General features: G+C 38.5%; 1 long non-coding RNA gene across 1 annotated transcript in view; it reads left to right on the forward strand.

Annotated features, from left to right (window-relative positions):
- The window catches only part of LOC136263735 (uncharacterized), a 46669-nt gene extending 37374 nt beyond the window's left edge, over positions 1-9295 (forward strand). Inside the window, exon 4 of the long non-coding RNA XR_010704768.1 lies at positions 9181-9295. This is a non-coding gene — a long non-coding RNA (uncharacterized lncRNA). The remainder of the gene's footprint in view (positions 1-9180) is intronic.
- Positions 9296-9782: the final 487 nt, after the last annotated feature.

Genomic DNA, 9782 nt, shown 5'->3' on the forward strand with positions numbered 1-9782 from the left:
TAGCCGATCTCTCTACAGGTAATCTGTTTGTAGCTGAACTCTCTATAAGGTGATTTGTTTGTAGCTGATCTCTCTGTAGGTTGATTTGTTTTAGCTGAACTCTCTACAGGGTGATTGCTTGTAGCTGAACTCCTTACATTGTGTCTAGTTTCTAGCTGATGTCTCTACAGGGTGATTTTTTGTAGCTGAACTCTCTTCAGGGTGATTTGTTTCTAGCTGATCTCTCTACAGGTAGATTTGTGTTGATTTGTTCATTGCTGATCGCTCTAAAGGTTGATTTGTTGCAGCTGAACACCCTGCAAAGTGTTTTGTTTGTAGCTGATCACTCTAAAGGGTAATTTGTTTGTAGCTGAACTCTCTCCACAGTGACTTGTGTGTAGCTGAATTCTGTGTAACTGAATTCTCTAGAGAGTGACTTAATTGTAGCTGAATTCTCTACACAGTGCATGACTTGTTTATAGCTGAACTTTCTTCAGTGTGACTTGTAATGTTCTGAATCTCTATAGTGATATATTTGCTTAACTCTCCACATGGTGACTGTCTTCTTGCTGAACTGTCTATAAGATTAACTGTTTGCAGCTGAACTCCCTACAGAATAACTTGTGATGTAATCAAATTCTATAATGGAGTAAATAAATTAGCCGAATGCTCTATTAGGGTGACTGTTCTATTAGAGTATCTCTATCTCGCATTTGCTACACGGAGTTGGCTTTCGAATCATAACTCAGTGGTTTGTAATCCGATTCTTCTGTACTACTGCAAAGACTTTCTATGAAGATTATTCCAGCTATACACCGATTTTCAGCTCATTGCTCTAAGCGGTTTGCCTAGTAGGCGTGAAAACTAATACTTTTTTATTCATAAAAATCAATCGCGTAATTGTGACACAGGTTGGGTTTTGTGTCATATCTCCGTGGTCTTTATCTTGATTCCTTTCAAACCACCAAAAGGCACTCCTACGATGGTTACTCCATCTACATAGCAATTTTCAACTCATTCCATGAAGCAGTTTACCCTGTAGGCGTGACAACAAATCGATCTTGTTTTACGCGAATAATCGGTCATAACTCCTGAACCATTCATCGGATTTGTACCAAATTTGATGCTAGGATTCGCCTTTGGACTCCCTTTCTGTGTGCCAAATTTCAAGGCGATCGAAGTACGTGTTTGCTTGTTATAGCAATTTTTGCAAGTGTGCGAAAAGACGAAGAAGAAAAAAAAACGAAGAAAAAAACAAAACTTTGGCAGCTCGTATCTCGGAAATGGCTGGAGCGATTTCCTTCAAATTTGGAATGTAGACTCCCTTGGCTGGCAGGCAACTGTGTAGCAAATTTGGTTCCAATCAGATAAGTGATCACCGAGATACAAAGGTGTGAAAATGACGTTTTCGTTCTTCCTGTCAATATACTCACGGTGTGGCGCGCGGCTTCTTGGGCCGCACGACACACTATCGTGTGTCTTGATCCCATACTATTGAAGCATATTCCAGTTGTGGTCTTACCATTGCTAAATATGGTGCTGCTTTCACTTGTGTAGAACAATTTCTTAGGTTTCTCTTAAAAAAGTTTAATGTTCTGGATGCTTTACCTGTTATTTTGAATACATGAAGTGACCAAAATAAATGTTTGTCCAAGAGTACTCCGAAGTATGTATGTCTATCAGTAATTGTTAAAGTATGGTTGTTCAGCTCATAGTTGTGAATAATAGGTCTATAATCATATATCACGATGACTGCTATCATGATAGTTCTTACATGTGCACTGCTAGTTTGCCTATGACCAAAATTAATTTATTAACGTTGTACAAGCTTGCTACTCTCTCTAAGACTTTATCGTTGGTTAACCTTCACTAATACATTACCTGCAGCATATCAATTGATTGATAAGGAGTATATTTACTGTAGAACATAATAGTAGTAAGATCACTAGAAGGCAGTGTTTGCTTACTCTGACTATTCCTCATATTCATCAATGTAGTAGTAGCTAGTAGGCTGCAAGTTTTCTGAAGGCCCATAGCTAACAAGACTCAATAAAATCAACCTTAGAATGTGTAAAACCAAAAAATATGCCGGTCCAGTAGTCTAGTCAAGTGATTAGTTACACCCACAAGCAGTACAAAAGGAAATCAAATTTATTTTAAGACACTTATCCTTAAACTTTAGATACTGTACCTAATCAGCTAATATAAAACATGAGAAGAATGCTCTGGAAACATGGTAGAGATACATTTCTGTTGCAATTTTTTTTTTAAAAGTCTTACAACATGAATTAGTATCTATAATAATCCTCAAACACCAACTCTTGCCTAAAACAATGGAGAATAACTACCAAAGCCTTATGTGTAGGTGTAGTATATAATATAATTAACATGCAGTGATTTGTGTCAGGGGAATTGGTGTGTTTTATACAGTGGCATGGCTGGCTGTAATGGACTGGACTCATTCTGCTGCGTATATATCACATGCATGATATACCAGATTGCATACCACACAAAACAGGTTTTAAAACTAGTACCCAGTGCAGTTTTCTCACCTGATGACTTGACTGTGTAGATGGATTTTCCTAACAGGCACTCTATCCTAAACAAATTCCTAAACGATTTTCCTAACACACTCTGTCCACCCATTTTGTACACAAATTAATTATGTGATTTCATCAGTTTCCAATCCTGTTTCGTAAGCTAGTGTGTAATACGTATCTATGGGTATATTCAACTGGTCTACTCCATGTGACGGTATGGTAGTGCAGCTATTGCTGGATCACAATAATTATGATTCCATGTATTAAGTTTATCACTGATGGCTTAGCAAAAATTTAATAGAGATCCAATTAATGTGTATAACACTTTACAATGCAGTGTAAAACTTGTGCATGCCAACCAGTTACCACAAATACCAACTTACCAAAATATAAACACTGTTCTGAAGGAAGAAAAGCTCTTTTTCCTCTTTTTTACACACTGGAACACCTTCCTGTTATGATTAGAGTTGCCAAGTTCCTCTTCGCTTTGTATTGCCCCAATATGCACAGTTAACATCTTGAAAAGCCTTGTAAATCCAGATGGAAATTGTCCCTACATAAAAATAGGCTTACAATTACAAACATACCATGTAAGCTACCAGCATACAATATAATTTAAGAAAATACAACATAATGTGTGTTGGTTAATGGCTACAAACCAGTTCGGTACACACGTGTCTTCAAAACTACATAACACTAACTTTCAAGCTAGTAGTATTCCTAGTCTCCCAGACAATCATTTCCTTGGTGGTTTTCAATCAAAACAAGCTGTTTCTTCATTATTATCTTTGGCACAAACACAGCTGCCTAACATGGAAACTTCCTATTCTTCGAGTATGTGTAACATTGATACATTGATAATTATGATGCAATAGTCATGTGTGGTTAAGCGGGTTTACCCTTGAATAGCTACAGCGACCTGCTAGCAAAATGAATACATGTACATTTCAAGTAATCTCCAGTAAATCATATAGTACGATAGTACTGTATAGTAGGGACCACAAAGGTGGTCCACAAAATAACCAAAACCCAGCCTCAATTTTCCCAAACGATGGTGAGGCAGTATTGGTTAGGTAAAACTAAGTCCAAACAAGCCTTCAGATCAAGCCAAAACACTTTCAGCAAGTTACTATGAATTTTTTTTTTTTAATTATTTAATGGAATTTTCTACTGATTGAGTAACTGACTGATGCCTTCAAACAAGAGTAACTCGATAACAGCTAAAGCTACTGGCTTGATTTTTTTACTGTTCAACATCGCTTCAGCCTGAGAGGTGCCTTTTGGCATACCACAGTGCGTACAATGCATTCTTCATGGACTTACCGGCGCCTCATTTGTGTCCCATTCTTCTTTGCTGACAGCAAAAAGTGTCAATTTGGCAGTAACATGTGATGGCTTCCCTTCGTAATGGAAATTGTCCATATTTTTCATAGTGGCTATTCTGATTGCAGAGGTGCTTTTCGAACAGTTTGTGATTCGTACTGCTGTGTAACAGGTTGAACATAGCCGATAACGAATCGTAATGGATACTTCACTTTCAGATGATAATTAATGTATCTGGAGCACGTAGCACCATTTCTTTCTTTTGGTATATGCATGGATTGCAGAGGTGCTTTTCGAACAGTTCTTGATTTGTAATGCTGTGTAACAGGTTGAACATAGCTGACAACGAAGCGTAATGGATACTTCACTTTTAAGGCGATAATTGATATAGCTGGGGTGCGCAGCACCATTTCAGATGCAGTATTCGTGGGTTCACCAGTCATAATAATTATTTACAAAAAAAGTTAACAAACAAGTACACAGAAAAATTTGGAATTTTCAACTAGAGTAGGGACCATAGAACATTGATAAAAAGTACTGAAACAAGCTGGAATAGTGCACAATATTAAATCACAGTAAAACAATAAGAAGTGTTATATCCCTACAGTGCTCAAGATACCATAATGGAAATGCACAGTAGGGATATAATACTTATTGTTTTGCTGTGATTTAATATCATGCACTACTCCAGCTTGTTTCAGTACCTTTTATCAATGTGCTATGGTCCCTACTCTAGTTGAAAATTCCAAATGTTCTGTGTACTTGTTATAAATCTGTCAAGCAGTATGTTCTAACTAATACTATCTAATAAAAAAACAGCCAGGCTGTAAAAAAAGGAGTGCAGCCCTTGAAAAGGCTATGGTGAAAAAAGATGTGAAATCCAAGGTGGCGGCCAAGAAATGGCTGTGATGGTAGGTTAATGGTAAAAATTTTAATAACGACAATTCAGGTGAATTTGGTGCCGCTTGGTCAATTGGCACAAAATTCACCTGAATTGTCGTTATTAAAATTTTTACCATTAACCTACCATCACAGCCATTTCTTGGCCGCCACCTTGGATTTCACATCTTTTTTCATCATAGCCTTTTCAAGGGCCGCACTCCTTTTTTTACAGCCTGGCTGTTTTTGATTAGATTTCACTTCTTTTTGTATATCCCAAAGCCGGCCTATGGCCAGTTTTGGGGCTTTTTAACCTATATTTTTTTCTTTACCACAGGAAAAAGAAAAAGATGAAGCAGATTTTATAAATACTTTAAGTCATTCTGATTTTATCAGTAAATGTACAAATTATATAATAATGCATATATTTATTACATGTCAATTAATCCCCACAGGATAATTTGCAGCTGATCTCTCTACTGGGTGACTTGAAATGTAGCTGAACTCTCTACAGGGTGATTTGCTTGTATGTAGATGAACTCTTTACAGGATTCTCTCTACAGGGTGACTTTACTCTAGCTGAACTCTCTGCAGGGTTATCTGTTTGTAATTGAATTCTCTACAGGGTGATTTGTTTGCAGCTGAACTCTCTACAAGGTAACTTCTTCTAGCTGATCTGTCTACAGGGTGACTTGTTTCTAGTTGGTCTCTCTACAGGGTGATTTGTTTGTAGCTGAATTCTCTACAGGGTGATTTGTCTGCAGCTGAACTCTGTACATGGTGGTTGCTTTGTAGCTGAACTCTCTAAAAGGTGACTTCTTCTAGCTGAACTCTCTACAGGGTGATCTTTTCATAGCAGAACTCTCTACATGATGATTTCTTTGTAGCTGAACTGTCTACAGGGTGATTTGTTTGTAGCTGAACTTCCTACAAGGTAACTTCTTCTAGCTGATCTTTCTACAGGGCGATTTGTTTGTAGCTGAGTTCTCTACAGGGTGTTTGTTTGCAGCTGAACTCTCTACATGGTAGTTTCTTTGTAGCTGAACTCTCTACAATGTGACTTCTTCTAGCTGAACTCTCTACAGGGTGACTTGTTTCTAGCTGATCTCTCTACAGGGTGACTTGTTTCTAGCTGAACTCTCTACAGGTGATTTGTTTGCAGCTGAACTCTCTACATGGTGGTTTCTTTGTAGCTGAACTCTCTACAAGGTGACTTCTTCTAGCTGATCTTTCTACAGGGTGATTTGTTTGTAGCTGAATTTTCTACAGGGTGATTTATTTGCAGCTGAACTCTCTACAAGGTGGCTACTTCTAGCTGAACTCCCTACAGAGTGATTGATGTTTTTTGCAGCTGAACTCTCTACATGGTGGTTTCTTTGTAACTGAACTCTCTACAGGGTGATTTGTTTGTAGCTGAACTCTCTACAGGGTGATCTGTTCGTAGCTGAACTCCCTACAAGGTAACTTCTTCTAGCTGATCTTTCTACAGGGCGATTTGTTTGTAGCTGAGTTCTCTACAGGGTGATTTGTTTGCAGCTGAACTCTCTACATGGTAGTTTCTTTGTAGCTGAACTCTCTACAATGTAACTTCTTCTAGCTGAACTCTCTACAGGGTGGCTTGTTTCTAGCTGATCTCTCTACAGGGTGACTTGTTTCTAGCTGAACTCTCTACAGGTGATTTGTTTCTAACTGAACTCTCTACAGGGTGATCTGTTCATAGCTGAACTTTCTACTGGGTGATTTGTTTGCAGCTGAACTCTCTACATGTGGTTTCTTTGTAGCTGAACTCTCTACAAGGTAACTTATTCTAGCTGATCTTTTTACAGGGCATATTTGTTTGTAGCTGAGTTCTCAACAGGGTGATTTGTTTACAGCTGAACTCTCTACATGGTAGTTTCTTTGTAGCTGAACTCTCTACAATGTGACTTCTTCTAGCTGAACTCTCTACACGGTGACTTGTTTCTAGCTGATCTCTCTACAGGGTGACTTGTTTCTAGCTGAACTCTCTGCAAGTGATTTGTTTGCAGCTGAACTCTCTACATGGTGGTTTCTTTATAGCTGAACTCTCTACAAGGTGACTTCTTTTAGCACATCTCTCTATAGGGTGATTTGTTTGTAGCTGAACTCTCTACAGGTGATTTGTTTGTAGCTGAACTCTCTACAAGGTGATACTTCTAGCTGATCTCTCTACAGGATGACTTGTTTCTAACTGAACTCTCAACAGGGTGATCTGTTCATAGCTGAACTTTCTACTGGGTGATTTGTTTGCAGCTGAACTCTCTACATGGTGGTTTCTTTGTAACTGACCTCTCTACAAGGTAACTTATTCTAGCTGATCTTTTTACAGGGCATATTTGTTTGTAGCTGAGTTCTCAACAGGGTGATTTGTTTACAGCTGAACTCTCTACATGGTAAATTCTTTTTAGCTGAACTCTCTACAATGTGACTTCTTCTAGCTGAACTCTCTACAGGGTGATCTATTCGTAGCTAAACTCTCTACAGGGTGATTTGTTTGCAGCTGAACTCTCTACATGGTGGTTTCTTTGTAGCTGAACTCTCTACAAGGTAACTTCTTCTAGCTGATCTTTTTACAGGGCATATTTGTTTGTAGCTGAGTTCTCTACACGGTGATTTGTTTGCAGCTGAACTCTCTACATGGTAGTTTCTTTGTAGCTGAACTCTTTACAATGTGACTTCTTCTAGCTGAACTCTCTACAGGGTGACTTGTTTCTAGCTGATCTCTCTACAGGGTGACTTGTTTCTAGCTGAACTCTCTACAGGTGATTTGTTTGCAGCTGAACTCTCTACATGGTGGTTTCTTTGTAGCTGAACTCTCTACAAGGTGACTTCTTCTAGCTGATCTTTCTACAGGGTGATTTGTTTGTAGCTGAATCTCTACAGGGTGATTTATTTGCAGCTGAACTATCTACAAGGTGACTTCTTCTAGCTGAACTCTCTACAGAGTGATTGATTTTTTTGCAGCTGAACTGTCTACATGATGGTTTCTTTGTAGCTGAACTCTCTACAAGATGATTTCTTATAGCTGATCTTCTCTACAGGGTGATTTGTTTGCAGCTGAACTCTCTACATGGTGGTTTCTTTGTAACTGAACTCTCTACAGGGTGATTTGTTTGTAGCTGATCTCTCTACAGGGTGATCTGTTCGTAGCTGAACTCTCTACAGGGTGATTTGTTTGCAGCTGAACTCTCTACATGATGGTTTCTTTGTAGCTGAACTCTCTACAAGGTAACTTCTTCTAGCTGATCTCTCTACAGAGTGATTTTTTTTGTAGCTGAACTATCTACAAGGTAACTTCTTCTAGCTGATCTCTCTACAGGGTGACTTGTTTCTAGATGAACTCTCTACAGGGTGACTTGCATGTAGCTGAATTGTTTATCAGATTAACTGTTTGTAGCTGAATTCCGTACAGAATATCTTGTAATGTAATAATGGAGTAAGTTATAATAAACGTAGCTGAATGCTCTATTAGGGTGACTGTTCTATTAGAGTATCTCGATCTTGCATTTGCTACACGTAGTTGCCTTTCGAATCATAACTCAGTGGTTTGTAATCCGATTCTTCTGTACTACTGCAAGGACTTTCTATGATGATTATTCCAGCTACATACTGATTTTCAGCTCATTGCTCTAAGCGGTTTGCCTGGTAGATGTGAAAACTAATAGTTTTTATTCATAAAAATCGATCACGTAATTTGACACAGGTTGGGTTTTGTGTCATATCTCCATGGTCTTTAATCTCAGTTCCTTTCAAACCACAAAAAGGCACTCCTACAATGGTTACTCCATCTACATATCAATTTTCAAATCATTCCTCCAAGGGTTTACCCTGTAGGCGTGACAGACCTTCGACCTTATTTTACGCACATAATCGGTCATAACTCCGTGAATGTTCATCGCATTCCTACCAAAGTTGGTACTGAGATCCACCGTAATGAGCCATTCAAGTGTGCCACATTTCAACCCTATCCGAGTACGCATTCGTGTTTTATGGCAGATTTTGCGAAGTGTGCGAAATGAAGATGATGAAGAAGCAGAAAAAAAACGAAGAAATTAAAACGAAATTTTGTTCGCTCGTATCTCGGAAATGGCTGGACCGAGTTTCTTCAAATTTGGTATGTAGACTCCCATAACTGGCCGGCACGTCTGTAGCAAATTTGGTCCCAATCAGATAAGGGATCACAGAGCTACATAGGTGTGAAAATTGCGTTTTCTTTCTTCCTGTTACTATACTCATGGTGTGGCGCGCCGGCTTCTTGGGCCGCACGACACACTATCCTGTGTCTTGATTAATACTCTGTCTTATATTAGAGCGGTTGTTGTAGTGTCATTTTTTCACACCACAGTACAGGCATATGTGCATACTCACACTAGTTTTAAATACTTTCATGTTTGATTATGCTTCTGTGTAAATTACTATGTGTATTGTATTACATTAAAAGGGCGGACTTATGTATGCTGACTTAGACATTGGGAAAGGACCTGCTGCACCAGGCAGCATTTTCCCTCAGGAGAAGCCCACGTATGGGCAGGTGAAACCGTCTAATTAACTGAGGTATGTTCACAATGCTGTACAGTGTCTGGCTAAACATATATTAATTTTATATAAACACATATGCATGTGCAATACATGAAATATAACAAGGAGAAAACATCCTGACTGCTTGTAAGTCTTCTAGTATTAATCGGATGGCTGCAGGTTCGAAGCTGCCCAGATCCAGTCATGGATTTTTTCTCCTTTCTCCACCTTTTCAAGCATACTTTATATAACAACTTTAAGCAGCCTGTAGGACCAAGTGTCCTACAGACCTTCAGCACTTGTGCTTTAAAGCTTTAATAATTTTTTAAAAATTTCCTTGAACTTCAAAAGCATAGCCATATGCTCAGTTAATTACTTATTGGATTACTTAGCGCACAACATTCAGTTGCAAAAGCTATCAAATTACTTTTCCTATTCACGAAATCATCAAAAACTGCTTTACTGTACATAAAAGTTTAAAATAGCTGATTATCATTTCGTTGCTGTTAAGCTGCTGTAACTTTG

The sequence above is a fragment of the Dysidea avara genome, chromosome 1, assembly GCF_963678975.1.
Source record: "Dysidea avara chromosome 1, odDysAvar1.4, whole genome shotgun sequence".
In the NCBI taxonomy this organism is placed as follows: domain Eukaryota; kingdom Metazoa; phylum Porifera; class Demospongiae; order Dictyoceratida; family Dysideidae; genus Dysidea; species Dysidea avara.